Consider the following 18,086-nt stretch of genomic DNA (forward strand, 5'->3'; position numbering starts at 1 on the left):
CCTTGCAACACAGCCGTGCTCACAGAGCTATAGAGCCCTTCACGGAATTTGCGGCAAGTAAGAAAGGGCTGCTAAGTCTTGTAGCGCAAGTGCAGCGCAAATATAATCAAATGCTCAAAGCATTATGCAACGTGCCGCCGCGCCAATTCCATCATATATTCGCCTATTAAAAGGTATCTGCAAGTTTGTAGGAGCAGATAACCCTGTAGGAAATTGGAGGTATACTTAATCGCATTGGAGCGGTTTCCTATGATGATAATTTCTTTAAGTTCGTGTAATTACAATTTCAAAATATTGACGCTAATAATTTCGGAGTTTGCATCTTTTATACCTGTCCATACTCAAGTAAAAGAACAAGGAATCTTTCGTATGATAGCTAAAGGCCATAATCCAATATCGGGGGTTCCGACAGATGAGCAGCTTTTTGTGGAGAAAAGGACGTGTGCGAAATTTCAGAACAATATGTTTAATACTGACTTACATGTATACTAGTTCACGTATGCCATATATAGACGGACATACGCATATTTATATTTTTTCCTGATCTCTACACTTAGAGTATGCTTTATGAGTTTCTTCGACATTTAGCTCTCCTCTTTTCGGATCTGGCGTAATACCCGTTTATATAGCCTGTTATATTCTTCAAACAATTTTGATTTATTTTATAATTTTGGGTCATCAAAATCTTTTGTAGATAATTCTACTAACTTTTAAAATTTTGTAAATTAGTACTTTCAATATAATATAGTACAAATATAAATTGTTACAAACCCCAGAGTTCCTTCTGATATGATTTCATAATTTTATAAATTTATTTCCTACAGGGATCACTTTTTTCATTTATGCTCCAGTGCTTCCCTCTACTTTACGATTTGTTTTTGTTTCGGCGCTTAAATATGCGCTTTGCATTTGCTCAAGCGTTGACATTTCAATATTAATTTCTACTTTGCGGAATTTTAAAACGTTTTCATTTAAGTGGGATAATCATGTATAAAGTGGCAGCGCAAAGGGAAAAGTGGTGCTTAGGAGACAGTTTGATTAGCAAGCATAAAATGTTTTCCAAATTGAGAGTAATTTAGCCAAGCTAAAATTGAAGACATAATTACTGCTTTCGACATAAATTTGGTGTTTTTTGCGCAATTTGGAAAAGTGAGGCAAGTGTATATGTGAGTTGAACTGGATTATGGAAGAGAACTTGATATTTAAAACTTTATCAAAACAGAACTTGTCCTATTAATTTAAATCTCTTGAATAATGGTGTTATGAGAGAGAGAAATGAAGCTATATGCAGTTTGCGTGCACTTTTCCGAGAAAGTACTCATATAATGAAATTCCAGAGAGTAGGCGAGTTCATGACTTTAAAACGTATTTAGGGGTTTCACATAGTCTCATAAAGTTATAGGTTATAACGATCCGAAAATATGCCGTTCAGAGTTGTATTTGCGTAAACTTATTTTAGTATGCAATCCAACAACAATTTTTTTAAACTAGTATAAAAATTTATGATCTTACAATGCTTTATGACACGTTGTGAGTTCCCCAATATTTTAGTTGTAAAATTAATTATATTTTTAGTTTTTAAATTACAAAGTGCTCACCAAGTTTTCACTTTCGTGAACTTCGGATTGCAGTTGTTTCTTTTATGGCCTCTTTCCTCTCGCGCGAAAATAGTTTCCTTAATGAAGTAATAATCTTACTTGCACTCTAAAACCTCATCGCTTTATTGCTCTTCCTGCGTTATGCTGCCGTCATTAGGCAATTTTCGCTTTGATTACACGCTTATGATAAAGCGAATAGAAGTATGCAGTAACATCTTACTACTTACTACCCAATTATGCTGCACTTCCAAATGACTTTCTTAACACTCGATTTAATTCGTTTGGAGTTTAATGATTTTTCCAAATATCTAGTCCTTCTAGCGCTACTTTTTAGTCGACTTTATGCCGCATTACTTTTACTCATTTGTGGAAAAAAGTTGAGCGATAAACTTTCACGGCAACGCGCTCAGCACTTTCGCATTTGATGGAGTTTTCGTAGAATTGTTATTGAGGATTTGGGTTGAATAGTATGATTTAGGGTAGGTCGAATAAATTTACTTAAAATGTTTCAAATTTTACAATAACTGAGTGCGTTCCTGTGTACTTTTTTAGTGTATGAACAGTCTTCTGTTTTAAGCAGTGACTCGACATTTTTCAGCAGTTTCGATGTTTTTTAGTTTATATGAAGAATATCTTAATTTTCTGTTACATAAAGTTGCTAGCCTGAGATATCATTTCCACACTTTATCTCAACGATATGAGCTTAGAAAATTAAGCAATCTCAGAGGCTTCGTGCACTACCTTAATGTGTGTATTTTTTAAACAGAAGCTAACTCAAACTGCAACTGCTGAAATTCTGCAGTATAGGTCTTGATTTAGTGTCCTTTATGCCAACAAATGAAAGTTTATAGCAGACAAATTCCAACAATTTCACGGGCATTTATCAATTAACACTGCCAAAGCTATGCTACGTAGCCGGCAGCGCCCGGCAGCTGGGCAGATGGTGAATCAGTTAGGTTGGCTGGCGCTTGGCAGTCGGCAAAAAATGCAATTAAAACCGGCAGAAGCGCAAAAGCGAACAAGAGGAGAGTCAGTCTAGCGCGCGTTGTTTACCAGCTTGCTCGCTAACCGCCGGGGGCCAAGGTGTGCCCATGAAGTTGGCGGGTTGATATTGCAAACTTGCGTCGTGAAAGTAAGAATGAACTACGGAAGGGATAATAAGCTAACTTGTCGCAAAACAGACGCGCGCAATGCTTCACGGCACCGACACACTCGCACACACACATACACACACAGACAGACAAGACATACACTTAGGAAGTGGCGAACAAAAAGTATTTTTATGGGCAAAGTCAAAGTGCTCAGTGGCGGCGGCAGAGCAGCAGCAGCGCAGCAGTCAATTTTCAACGATGAGCGGATCGAGCGGCGGCGTGTAAGCGCAAAAATGCACTTAGCGCTTGTCGATTTGTGGATCCACAGTTTCTTCCATCTCCTTCTCAATTCGCCATTAAGACAGCTTTGTAGCTACGTGCAGCAGTGTGAAATGAGTGCGCGCCGGTTTAGTGGGACAACGGCATCTTCTCGCCCGGCTGTTAGTTGACTTATCAACTTTTTGTGTGTTAAATGCAACATGGCAGACAGCTACAGTGTTGCACTTGCGGCACTACGTGGCAACAATGCTCGGGGCAGGCGAGACAGAGGCGGCGATTGATGCGCCGAATGTATGGCAAAGAGTGGAAATGTGTGGCAAAAGCTATGAGCGCAAATTGGGTTATCCAATCCTTTGCCGACACCAGTTGTTTGCGTAGCTTGCTACGCACACACTCACACGAAAACGCCAATAGCACAGACTCGAACATTTCGGCTTGGCTTTTGCTGCCACTTTTAATTTCTTTTCTTCTTTCCTCGGCACATACCGGCTTTTTTGCTGTGTGCCTCAAAAACTTTCTCAACGCATTTGTTTTTGTTTTCTCTTTTCACACTCACACACTTGCGCGTTTGCTGCCACGGTTTGGCTGCGCAAACGTTAAGTCAATATAATAAATTGTCGAAAGTTGAACAGTTTACCACTTGCAAGTGTCGGCATCACAGGTTAAAAATGAAATAAATTTAGGTTAGCGTGGTGAAAGTCGGTCAATACTGCGTAATCGATTCAAAGACCGCTAAAAAGTACACACCGACTTAAATGTGCAATCCACAAAGTTGAAGAAAGTTTGCACGAATTTGTTTCGGTTCACATTTGGAAAGAGAATTAGGAATTATGTTGAATATGATCGATGAGTTAAAATTCTTGTAGTCTCTTGGGTTAGGTATTGGAGTCTCTATAATCAATCCACCATTTACTGGGTCGATAAAAAAATTATACCCAGAAATAAATGAATTTTTCCGGAGGGAAGGATCTTTTGTGATAAAACTAATATGGGTACCAGGTCACGGTGGAGACTCAGGCAACTGTAAAGCAGTTCAGCTGGCAATTAAGCGTACCCTAAAGCTACTATAGGTAGAATGAGAACGCGTCGGTGCTTCAGTCTCCTCCTCCTGGGTCTTGCGGACACTGGCCACCGCTGGGCTACCATCAGTCCATACGCTGTCAAAAGGTCCTCCTGGTCCAAGGTCGATCGATCCTGTGAGTTCTCTTTTGCAAATCAAGCCTTATTAGGGGGTATTAATAGGGCACTGCCGTTTCGGCATCCATTCTGTAAAAATGAGAAAGTTACCTTACCCCAGTTCCGGAATCTCTATGGAGAAATAGAATATTCGAAATTCGAATCGCAGGAATTATATTTTATTGCATCAGAAAATGCTGCATGAAGTAGTCCAAGTGCGAATTGGATCTGCCATAAAACATTTCCTAACAGCCCTTTACTTTGTAAGGAGAATCACACTTCTTACTTTATGATCATGCCTACAAAATCCAGTGTTAAGTTTTAGAGTCCTAAGGACAACAGAAGAAGAAGAAGAAGAAGGACAAACAGCTAATATTAATCTTAACCGCTTTCAAGCCTCTCTTCTTACAAGTGTAATCTTTATTTTTTAGAATTTCAAGCATATTTATCAAAGCGCCTAAATGTATATATTTACAAAGGGGCTTAATTGTTCTAAAATCTGCTTCGAAAGTGAAAATCTAAGTATTAGTAATTATTTGAGAGCTTATTCCGAGTTTAGGTCTTTATTGCCATATCAAAATTACTTGGGCTATCTGATGGACAAATTCATAGCAGCCAAGATGTTTTGAGAATATTTCTTTGGTTGTATGGTGTTTTTAAGTAAAAGCTTATTTTTAAATTTTCTGTCGCCTTGACACACAAATTTACAGAAAATACTATGCGTGCTAAGCCTTTTTAATAAAATGAATAAACCAAATAAGAAAATTTGTGGGCAAAGCCCAAAGCGACTCATTAACTTGAAGGCAACAAACCACAAGGCTCCTTATTAAAATCAAAAACTCTAATTATTTGAAAGTTTCACTAAACAAATATCATAAATATTCACAAACAAACATGTGTAACCCGTAATATTCATGAAATTATGCAAACATACTTTTGTAAGCAAATGTACAAAGTTAATTATGTGCAAACCAGACGAATTAAAAATTTCATACAAATGCTAGATTAAATGGCGGATAGTATTCGCATATGCCAACTAACACTGGCAATGTTAATATAAAATAAAAATGTGGAATTCTGCAAAACTTTTTAATGAATACGCATAGTTAGTTAGTATGCTCTTTTGACTATGTAATTCCATATGACTAGCTCCACTATGAACTGCTGCTCGGCATTGTGTGTGAAATAATAAAAAAAACGAGTAGAGAAATAAAACTACTGCTAGATATAAAAAATGCTGGAAATATGAATGTGGCAAATATAAATTATGACATAAAGTTACATGAAATGTGTGCATAGCGTTGTGGCATTAATTACTTACTTCATTAGTGAGCCTAATTGTGCGACTCAAAAGCGAAAATTCGCATGGCTGTGAGGGGAGTTGTGCATGTGTGCGGTTATAGCGGGTCCTGTTGGCCTTAGTAAACTGAGTGGGACATAAAATGTATATTAAAGATGTTGTTATGCACTAGTTTCGCCACTAGTCACTAAGTGACATTATGTTATTGATGGGAGGTTGATTGAAGATGAGACAGTTGCGGGATTTAATATTAGTTATATGATATGCAGATAATTATACACATCTTTGGCAAAAATGAATTTTGTCGTGAAAGTTTGGCAATTGACGATGAAATTAAGTTTTCCAGCAAGCAGTATTACCCAAATATTAGGTCTTGTAAAAAGAAATCCATTTTTTTATAAACAATTTTAGTAATATTGTAACTCACGTTGTATAAGTGCGATTGAGTTACGCAATGGCATCTTAAAAAGATAAGACTTCTTCCTAAAAATGTCTTTAAAATAATTTTGTGAATGATTGACTAAGTATTGTTTGAACACACGTCGAAGATGAACACCAGCAAAAGGAAAATACGCCATGTTTTACATTTTTTCTTCAATAAAGACGAGAAAATGCACCAATCTAAGCTGTTTGCTATCTAATTAGTAAGATTGGCAGATAATCCTCTATATTAGCTCCTCCATTGTAGCCAAACTGTTAATTCGGAACACTTCTGTCAACAGTTGGCTCGTCTGAAGTAAGAAATCGCCCAAAAGTGGCCTGCTTTGGTCAATAGGATAAGAATTGTGTTCCATCGGGACAGCGTCAGAGCGCACACATCCATTATGACTCGCCATTTCGCATTTACGTTATAGTTTGAACCTGGTGTTAAGTGATTACTTGCTTTTCCTGCATACGGCGAATGTCTTTGCGGTGAAAAATACGCCTCACAAGAAGCTAATGAAAAGCTACCGTGCCAGTTTGTTGCCTATAGAGACAAGGATTCCTATGAAAGTGAACTTCAAAATACCGCCAATTTCCCAAACGAAACGGTAGATATTTTTCCTAAATCGGAAAATTCTAACTATGCGAAATATGGAAAATAATTGATTCCTCTATGACCTAATGCATACAAATACACATATTTGGAAATTTTTAAGCTACAACAATTAAATTGTTATATTTGTTTTTGTTTTTTTTTTATAATATCAGAATTTGCTGAACGTATTTAAAATATTGATACACCAACAGCAACAAAGCCGTAAAATCAGTGCACAAGCACTCAAGATTTCACGCAAAATATCGATCTACGGGGCGTATGAGCAACATTTGTAATAAGTATAGGGTGATTTTTTAAGAGCTTGATAACTTTTTTAAAAAAAAAAACGCATAAAATTTGCAAAATCTCATCGGTTCTTTATTTGAAACGTTAGATTGGTTCATGACATTTACTTTTTGAAGATAATTTCATTTAAATGTTGACCGCGGCTGCGTCTTAGGTGGTCCATTCGGAAAGTCCAATTTTGGGCAACTTTTTCGAGCATTTCGGCCGGAATAGCCCGAATTTCTTCGGAAATGTTGTCTTCCAAAGCTGGAATAGTTGCTGGCTTATTTCTGTAGACTTTAGATTTGACGTAGCCCCACAAAAAATAGTCTAAAGGCGTTAAATCGCATGATCTTGGTGGCCAACTTACGGGTCCATTTCTTGAGATGAATTGTTGTCCGAAGTTTTCCCTCAAAATGGCCATAGAATCGCGAGCTGTGTGGCATGTAGCGCCATCTTGTTGAAACCACATGTCAACCAAGTTCAGTTCTTCCATTTTTGGCAACAAAAAGTTTGTTAGCATCGAACGATAGCGATCGCCATTCACCGTAACGTTGCGTCCAACAGCATCTTTGAAAAAATACGGTCCAATGATTCCACCAGCGTACAAACCACACCAAACAGTGCATTTTTCGGGATGCATGGGCAGTTCTTGAACGGCTTCTGGTTGCTCTTCACCCCAAATGCGGCAATTTTGCTTATTTACGTAGCCATTCAACCAGAAATGAGCCTCATCGCTGAACAAAATTTGTCGATAAACACATTTCGAACCGAACACTGATTTTGGTAATAAAATTCAATGATTTGCAAGCGTTGCTCGTTAGTAAGTCTATTCATGATGAAATGTCAAAGCATACTGAGCATCTTTCTCTTTGACACCATGTCTGAAATCCCACGTGATCTGTCAAATACTAATGCATGAAAATCCTAACCTCAAAAAAATCACCCGTTATTAAGACGAAAGAGAAAAAGTTTCAGAGAAACTTTATTCATGTTATCATTCAGAGAGAGAGATTTTTGCATATTAAAAGTTTGTTGTACGTAGTTTTTGTAATTTTAATTTTTGACTTATTAAAATCATAAATTCAACAATAATAATAATTTCTTAAAAATTGGGTTTCGGTACCTTTGCAAACTTAATGATATTAATATGTGTATTAAACAAAATGTCTTTTATTTAGCCATTTAAATAATATCTAGTCCAATATTATTCTTTGAAAAATTCGCTTTTAAAATTCATTAAAATTTCCTAATAAATAGTTTTGTAAAAATAAATGCAAATGTTTTTGTACTTATTTTTATAAAATAAAATTTTACGTATTAATTCTCGCTACGTACTCATTGCCGTCTGACTTTTGCAAATAATTAAAAAGAATGCAAGCTGAAATATTCTAAAATGGTTCATGTTGGCCTGTAACACAAATATTTCTCCGAATAAGAAAAAATTCGGCTTACATATGTCCCAGAGTGATATCAAAGAAAAATTAATTAAAACTTTTTTTTATGGAATTATGTATTAAAAAATGAACATAAAAAGCAAATACAACATAAAAAGTCGCGTCATAAATTATGAGCATCATTTATGTGGATTATGAGTTCTAAGAATAAAAAAAATAATTAAAAGCGCTTATTGCTGTCATGAAACTAATTTCATGGAATTAGAGATTTAAAAATTAAATTTTAACTGGAATAGAAAAACATTAACACATTTTTATTTCAAAATAAAAAATTAAAAATTTTAATTCCTGAACCACATACACTAACACTGCAACTATACTGTGCATATGTATATTGGCATATAAAGTGATACGTAAGTATGCACATAACGGTTAGTATATCACAAATCAAAGTCACACGTTCCTTTAACCGGCTGACTACTGCGGCAGCCTCAGTGGCTTTACTTGAAATTAGTATTTGTGATCTTTCATAATAATTAAATTATACAGTTAACATGCAAATGACGTGATCTAATGAAAGAAGAATAAAAAAGCGCAACGAATTGATTAACATTGCATAGAAATGCGCAGCCAGCATTTGGAAAATGAAAATTATGAGCTGAATTTTATGCTTTAATTGAAGGATTCGATGTGCTGCATATTTTAGTTGTCTCATAAATATTTACATAATAATTTGCATACAACCCGTATGTGTAAATGCATGCATCAGCACACACACACTCGCATTCTCACACATCCTCAAAGGCAAAGCAGCTGGTGGTGCAATCAGTGAAGCGTAATTGGCAGCCGCCGCCAGTGTCGACGGCTAGGCCAAACTAAGCCAAATCAAGCCAAAGCAATCGAACGAGCTGCCTGTGCGTGTGTGTGCTGCCGCAAGCGTAGCGAGTCGTTGCCACATTTTTTATTCGCACATACTACATATACATGTGTTTGGCGTGTGTGTGTGTGAGCGTGTGTGCATAGCATGTGTATTTAACAAGCTTCGTGCATAATTTATTTGCATAATAAATATGAGCATTTAAACGATTTTTTTTTCAATTTGCTATTGCCATCGATGCTTGGTCGGGCAGTGTGTTATGGCATACTGGTTATAACTATTATGAACATCTACATATATTGAATTTGTTTCGGCTAGCAGTTGAAAGGCGGATGAGACTCGAAGTTGAGTTTTGTATTAAAAATACAAAAAACATTGTCAATGATAGAAAAATATTTCTCTACCAAAAGCAAGGGAAGGGAAAATATAATAAAGGTATTTATTAGGTATTTATTAGGTATTTTGTTCCATCAGTTTTTACGGCAGTTATATGCTGTAGTAATTCGATCTGAACAATATATTCTGAGACTGTGGCGTTGCACTGGAAAATAATCCACGCCAAGTTTCGTGACGCTACCTTGTCAAATAGGGCAGTTGTCCATATATAGCTTGCTTTAGTCCAGTATGTTTGTATGGGAGCTATATGCTAAAGCGGGCCAATATCAGCGATTCCAGCAAATGATTAGTTCCTTGGAAGAGAAAATAACCTGTACAGAGTGTCAGACCAATATCTCCTAAACTGTCGGACAAGTTTACGTATCGGTGTTTTCGGTGTCTTTTTCAGATTCTTACAAGCCTGAGTTGGCAAACCTAATATACCATATTCAGGGTATAGAATCCGAATATAATATATTTTCAAACCAACTTTTTTATCTAAGATTGCAGAATTTTAATTCTTATGCGCATATAGTATTTGACAAATTTTTTTTAACCACAAATAAGATCAAAAACTTTACTAAAGTTACAAAACTTTCGTATTCCATAAAGTACTTTTAAAATTTCATCGGAAATCTTTCAGTTCCAACTGGGATACGGAACAAATGAAAATATATATGTTCGTTCATTTAATGCATAATAATAAAATATAAAAGGATAAAACGCTGAAATGTTATGTAAATATATACCTTCAAACATATACCTACTAACATACGTACATAGTTAATAATGTGTGAGTGAAAAAACATAAATTTAGTTGCATAAATTCATGTACCAATAAACGGCACGCATGATTGCTTTTAGTTGCCGCTTATTACCTGAAGCAAATCGACAATTTTTCACAAAACATTACGTAAAAATAATTTCATTTCAAAATTAAATTAAATGCGATCCAGTGACGAAATTCCAAAAAATTTTAAAAATTTAGTTTTTTTTATAGAAATTTATTTATTTTTATGTTTCAGCATACACAATTATTTAGGAATTTACTAATAAATTCGGCAGTGACCTTAGCCTAGAAGTCCGAAAAAAAATTTTTTAATCATTTTTAATTAAATGGCCTGGAAAAGACATGGTTATTTTCTGTTTTCCTTATTTTACTTTAAATATGTATTTCCAATATCCATTATTCACCTGTTTTTTACAAAGAATTGAAATATTAGCTATTTACGGGATGACCTATAAGCTAATTAGCAAAATGTTTACTTGTAATTCTCCTTTACCATATTTATTTCCTCATATTGCCTCCATATTTTCTTTTTGATAGAGCTGGTGCCACTTGTTATTTGAAAGAATTTGTATTGTAAACAAAAAAATTAACTTGAAAGTTGGTTATTTAATATATTTTGATTTAATTTAAGCCCTCAGAAGTACTTTGGGCTATTCTGTAAATAAAATCTCACTTTGTTGTTTCTCACACAACAATATACTCTGTTTTCCTACACTTTTTCGAGCATTTTATGACGAAGACTTTGGCAAAAATGCTACTATGAGGTTATTGAGGAATCACTGGTGTGTACCTTACTGTGCACATAACCTAATAAAAGCAACTTGAGGTTGATCACATCTTAATATCTGTGTGGTGAGTCAATGCAGCCTCTTTTTCAAATCTAATAAACATCCTCATCTAACGGTATTTTAAATATACAGAACATTCAGTCGGTAATATTATACATGTTAGTTATGCTTTATTTAACCGGCCAGCAATGTCACTGCCAAAATGCTAGGCGCTCTTGCGATAGTAATCTTGAAAGTTCTAGGCCTGACACTCTGTCAGCTTCAGCGTTGATTCGAAAAGAGCGGTTCATATTAAAAACTATTATAACGAACTTAAACGGTTCGTAAATATCAATTCTTCATACATACTGTTCAAACACTACAGATGCCGCACCCTGTATACACACACCACTTGACCTTACCACGAGTATTTAAGGTAATTTGCATATTTGCTGGAATAACTAAATGCTTAGCATGCCTAGCGTGGCTCGCGCGATATCCTGGCATCTGGTTGTTCTGATAAAGCTAAGATTGGGATAACTTTAAAAGGTTATACTAGATACGAATCGCAGAAATTCTGCTATTTAAATATGTTTTTTATATATTTTTATATATTTTTGTTAATTATTTTTATTTTATTTGAATTAATATTTTGAAGATCACGCTTTGAATAAAAGCCCTAAGTGCTTCAATGACAGATATTTCCAATTTTTATAGTACATATTAGCAGAAAACTTTGATTTATTTTTCCGTAAATATATTATAGATTCATAAGCAAAGCAAATTAACTGCAGCTGAATATAGGGAAAAACGTACAACCGCTGTCCATCGACTTAAAAAGTCATTCCGTAGTTACACATAATTTCGTTAATTGCTAGCAAATTATTCAAAAATCAACTAAATTTTCAATTCAAAATTTAGACACTGAAGCTTAGCATAGAAAGCTTTGTTGCTGTTTGGGCTAAAATCAACTTTCGCAAATTATGATAACAACAAAAATTATTTTTAAGTTGTTGTAATTGTATTTAACACGAAAATCAGTGCTGTAAAAAAAGTTTAATTGAAAATATATTATTAAATGTTTTTTTTAATAATTCAAAATATTTGCTATGAATTTCACAGCAGCAGCAGAATAATACACATTTTTGGAGGCATTTGCGCTTTTTGTTTGCCCATAAATCTATTATTGCGTCAAAATTGAGCGGTCACCGATATGTAAATAAGTGATAATAATAAATTTTAATTAAAATTTAAGTAAGTGATTTTCACTTATGTACCTAATGGTAAATATATGCATATAGATATATATACATGCATACTCGTATATATAAATGTTGTATAGTATATAAAAATGTATTTCAGGTGCAGTGTGTGAAAAGAGCTGAAGTCAACTTATGTTAATGAGAGCGGCTTTAATTCTGTTGAACAACCGATTCGGGACTCGCTGTTGGGTTTGGCCTCCAAATATATATAGCAAAATAGTAGTAAGAAGTCGCAAATAATTGTAAAATATATATATTATATATGAAGCATTCAATCGGCGTTGTATTAGAGAATAATATGATTTTTATATTTTAAGTCGATTTAAGCCATTTTAAGTTATCGCTGACATAAATTCATTTAATTAATGCGTTTTTAGTGGAACTGCCGCGCACTCTACTGCGCATACATAATTTAAAATTTTGCCATAGCAAAAATAATAAATATTTTTGTGTTGGCAAACGACTTTCTATCGTCAAATCAGCAACAATGAGTGCTTAGTGTGGAAAGCCAGTAAATGAGCGTCCTGCTCTAAATACTTTTTAATTGCGCTATTTTCTAATGACAGGCGCACTCACACATGCACAAGCATATGCACACATGTGCACTGTATGTGAGTGTGTCTGTGCGCTCATTAGTTATAAGTGTTGTGCATCAGCGAGCGCAAGCTGGCAGCGCAAAGCTGTCGGATGATTTATTAAATCGGATTCCGGTGGCTTAACTTTAGCTGTTCGATTTTCATTGTTTAGTTGGCAATAAATTGTGCAAAAAAGTTTGCAATAATTTCATCCAAAAATACTGTTATATGAAATTAGGTCATTTCCGAGAACATTTTGGTTTTCGCTGGTTTTGTTTTTGTTGTTCGGTTTTATGCCAAAGATTTATGGCCAATTGATAATTTCGTGTTTTCAAATTAAAATTTATTTATTTGCAAAAGAAATTTAATCAAAACGAGTTTCCATGAATCATTTCGCATGTGATTTTCCTTCCTTTCGCGTTCGAAATGTATTGCACGTTCGAAAGTGTGCCATTTCCTTGTACAGTTATGATTTATGGAATTTATTGCTATTTTTTAGATTTTTTTATTAAGAAATTTGTTCAATTCACTATTTATTGTATAATATATGAGTTTTCACGAATAGTTTTATTGTACCGAGTTTATAAATTTAAGTGTTGCAGATCGCAGCTGGAGACTTCGAGAAGGCCTAAAAATCGACTTTAAAGGGGTCGTTGATCTCATCACAAGCTGTTTTGCTTAGCACAAATTCTATGGCAGGTTTCTGAGCTTATGTCTTTCTAGTTTTAACATTGTAATATCTCATCTGACCTCATCTTATTGAAGGGTCTCACACATTTCTCGATATGGTGGTCTGAATGTATTTCCTGGGTTAATAAATTCGCTAGTTTTAACGAAAAAGGAAAAATATTTTATAATTGGGGTATGAAATGAATGTTAGTTTCTGAAATAAATCTTTATAGAACAGAGTTGCCACCTATCGAAAATAATTAAAGATTAAAATATAAATATGGGCCGATTAAAAAAGACTTTTAGAAAGCGAGGGTTATTTAAACATATTTTAAATTAGAGTTGCCAGCGTGAAAAAATACTTAATTTGCAAGTGCGTAAAATACATCAAAACATTTACCGTATGCCAAGTATGATGTATTTAAGACTTGCAGTAAGTATTCATTATGACATTCGTCAAAATATATTTTTGAGCAGGGATGCCACCTTTCAAATGAAGTAAAACTCACCAAGTATGACAAAATGTGTGTTCATGCTGCGGAATGTCTGGTAAAAAATACTTTAAACATTTGTGTTGTAGAAAATATTTAAATAAAACTGCCACCTGGTAGAAAAAATTATTATTAAGCAATATATGTGACAAATTTAAGCTCTTAAATTGCATTACTACTTACTACTCAGAGAAAAATTTAGAAATTAGCTATTTGTTGTTTTGAAGTGAGTCAATAATGTATTTCAATTACTCCCGGACTAACTCCTTACATTTCTGCTATAGGATTTAAATTTCAATTAAGTTTGATTTCAGGCAAAAACACTTCACATAGCGTCTAATCTAAAAACAACAACCACACAGCAGCTAAAGACACTTTCTGCTCATTAGCAGCTCCAGCAATCAACATTAGAAGTAACAGTTATCAAAAAGCGATTCCTTATTTCTACCACATCCACTCATCCCGTTAAGCGCACACACACTCTGCTGCACAAATACACAAAAACCAAATGTGTAGTTCCACATATTTTTTGCACTATTTCCAACGGAAGACTTATCCAAAGATTTGCTCAAAGAGCCGAAAACCTTGCTGGCATGCTTATGAGCTTTCTTGGTAATTTGCTCTCATTAAGCCGCTTATTTGGCTGGCAAAGTGCAGTGGTTCACCGCATACAGTGACGGTGGCAGCGGCGGCGGCAGCGGCTAATCAAAGTTGCTTGGATGTGCATTTAATGCCGCTTCTTTTCATTGCACTCGCCATCTTACTCTTCAGTTTGCAAGCAAATATGCCTCCTTAGTCATGTGTAAGCGATCTTTATAGCTGTAAAGACGTTTGTGAGTTTATTTGTAGACCTCGTACGTTTGCAGAGCTATGCTCTAATTTTGAAAGCTACTTTATAACGCATTAATGAATTGCTGATTTATGGCATATTTACTCGTGAAGTGCTGATTAAAAGTCGCAGCTTATCTCTGGCTTTGTCGGCTTAAGTTGAACTGCAGAGCTTAAAAGACTTGATTCTCATCCAATTCGGCTGAAAGCTTTGTGCTAAACTCGTGTATGCATACTTTTGAGAACAATTAATACATTGTTTTATTATATAAGTCAAGCTTTCAATTAAATTTTTATCTTTCTTTACAGAAATCTGCACGGACTGCAATTTTGTGTAGCCTTTGGTAAGCAAATTCATTTAAGTATAAATTAATATTAGTAATGTAATATACATATATATATTGCCTCGACATTTGCCGAAAAGCATTCAGTTTTAGAAAAAACTTAGAAAATTAAAAAGTTAAATTTATTGTTTAAGAAGTTTTTCATATAACATCAGAGTCGATGTTGACATGTTACTATTATCGCTATAATAGTCTGTAAAAAGTTTAGACTGCCATCAAAGTTGTTAAGAAATTTGAGAAAAATGGTCATTTATATTTCGTTGGGCTTCCCTGTAAGACACTCAGGTGACATTATATCATATATAATACATAGGTTAGGTTCGGTAACACTGGCTGTTACATCAAATATACCTAGACCATTACACCATTTGTAATGGAGAATGGGAGTTCATTACTAAAGTATATATTTAATTAAGTACTTTGTAGGAAAATTCACATCAATTACTTACATAAAAAGTTTTAAAAGGGCGTTTAGTATAGCATAGAAGTTCCATTAAACTGTGTGTGAGGAATCAAATTTCTGGTGCCGAAAGGTTCAGAATGTTGGAAAAAGCCTTCGGTGATCATTGTTTGTCGCGAAAAATGGCTTTTGGTTGATTGACGACGAACCACATCCAAGAAGACCTTCAACATTAGCTGATGATCAACACTTCAAAAAAAATAACGGAATTGGAGTTGGAGATCTTACTAGCATCATTTGTAAGGAACAGTAAAAACCATTTTGATTTGGGCCATAGAAAAGTGAAAACACGATACTATTTAAATTTCTTACTCAACACTATCCACGTTGATCAAGTTGTCAGAAAAATGTCAAAATTTGTTTGTTGTAGTTAATGTTCTCCATATACACATTGTATTTCATATAATAATACACAGGATATTTTTGAGGAAACTTTAATTTTTCAATAGTTGAACTCTTTGGCGGAGTTTCCAGACAAAGGAAAGTAAAAGTATAAGCAACAGGAAATAAAATTGGCCCCAAATCAAAACAATAGATAAGAAAGAAAGCACCGAATTCGAAAGTAAAATAAGTAGGTGAATTTGCAGAAAAGCTACTTTTGGTGAAGCATCATAATACTTGTAATGAGCACAAATCTGAGCAAATAAAACTTACTAGCAAATTGTCATTTTACACAACAAAACAAAGTGCCATAACCTTAAATTCTTTCAAGTTTCATTCCATTTAATTAAATTACAAACCTTTCATTTGCCTTTCGCTTTGATTTAATTATTTGTGACCTTTAATCAGGCGCTCTTGGCTTTTTTGCGATTGTATGGAAATAATGTCTTCACTTTTACAGCCACTTGCATTAATTAATGCTTTGCAGAAAAAGAAAGAACAGTGTCTTCGACTACATTTCTCACATTCCTAGGTCATTTACAACGATTTCAACTCATTTCTCATTTCTTTTTGTTTTTTTCTGTTTTGTTTTAATGTTCTGGAAAGTGAACGGTATTAATACTTAATACGCGCGGCGCAAAGTGACTGTGTCCAATGTCCACTTTGTGTTGCATTCCTTTGGATTGGCGCTTGTCGTTGTTGTTATTGTTGTTGACATAGCTGTTGCATTTATTTCTAGAATTGCTGCCACCGATGTTGTTATCTTATCAACGACGGTAACTTTTAAATAGTTCTTACTCTCGAGCACCGAGCGGACGGTAGGGTAAGGCGGCTGGCCTTGTTGGCTTGTAAGTCGAAAGCGAAAGACAAGAAAGCGCAAAGAGAAAACTCACAGCGCGCTACAAACGCGGCGGTCGATGGTCAGAAAGGTTGGACGTTCCGTCGGCGGCAAGTTGAGATATTAAATGCACAACCTTGTAAGTGGATGGGTCAACGCTTAGTTTAGGAGTTTGCTGGTTCAGTTGGTTTCGTAATTTCACTTTTGCTGCTTGTGTTAGCTTGCAGAACTTAAGTTGTCGTTGTTTTTTCTGATTTTACAGGACCATGCCTGAGTCAGTGTGCGTACAACAAACTTTTGTTTTTATAGACTGAGCACCTAAGGCTACAACACACACGGCTTAACTGGTTGTGCAATATACTGGATGTTGCTTAGTCGATGTTGAAGAGCTTAGATCTTTTGCGATTCAAATAGCACGATCAAAAACACGAATAAAGCCAATTTCGGGTATACCGAAGCCGGAATAGCCTTCGCAAAGAAAGATATTTCCATACAAGAATTTGTTTTTATAACTTCTGTTCGTATGGTAGCTATATGCTATATTGGTGCGATCCAAACATTACATTGGAAAATAATTTGCGCCAAAATTCGTTATTACAAAGGGTATTGAGTTTGATCGTTCAATTTGTAAGGCACCCATATGCTATATCTGTGCGCTACTGGCGATTCTGACAAATGAGCAGCTTTGTGGGAAAAAAGTAAGAAAAGAATTTCAGATGGACGGACATACGGACTGGCTGAATCGCCCTTCACGCTGATATTTTATTTATATTTAGAAAGTGTCCGGGATTTCTTTCGGGTTATAATAAATTTCGTGGTCAATTTAATATGTATACCCTGTACGTAGTATAAATATAGTACCACCAGTATTACTCAGTATTACTAAATGCCTTCAGGAAAATTTAAGCTGAGTTCGGCGCTATATTGACATCTTCTAACAAATTAAAATATCTTAAATGTTAAAGGGGTATATGGATAGTATCCTCTCCTCATTTGTAACTCTTCGCGAGTTTTCATTTTAAGTGTACGATGCAAACAAGTCATATGATTTCTTACGCTTTCATTAAGCTCTGCATTAGCCTTTTGCACTACTTCCCTCATTTGATCTCGTCAACGTCGTCAATGTTTTATTTCTCCTCGTTATTTGCGTTTTCGTACTTTTCCTCATTATTTCACTTTTAATTTTAATTTCTATTTCTTTCGCCTTTTAAACTTGTCTGCTTATCCGGGTAATAGAAATCGCCATTGTAGTCACTGTATATTAATGGGCATTATATCGCAGTCA

At 34.9% G+C, this 18,086-nt stretch overlaps 1 long non-coding RNA gene across 1 annotated transcript in view; it reads left to right on the forward strand.

Moving 5' to 3' along the window:
* The window catches only part of LOC125778729 (uncharacterized), a 142,190-nt gene extending 127,068 nt beyond the window's left edge, over nucleotides 1-15,122 (forward strand). Inside the window, exon 4 of the long non-coding RNA XR_007422886.1 lies at nucleotides 15,088-15,122. This is a non-coding gene — a long non-coding RNA (uncharacterized LOC125778729). The remainder of the gene's footprint in view (nucleotides 1-15,087) is intronic.
* Nucleotides 15,123-18,086: the final 2,964 nt, after the last annotated feature.

Source organism: Bactrocera dorsalis, chromosome 5 (assembly GCF_023373825.1).
Source record: "Bactrocera dorsalis isolate Fly_Bdor chromosome 5, ASM2337382v1, whole genome shotgun sequence".
Classification (NCBI taxonomy): Eukaryota; Metazoa; Arthropoda; class Insecta; order Diptera; family Tephritidae; genus Bactrocera; species Bactrocera dorsalis.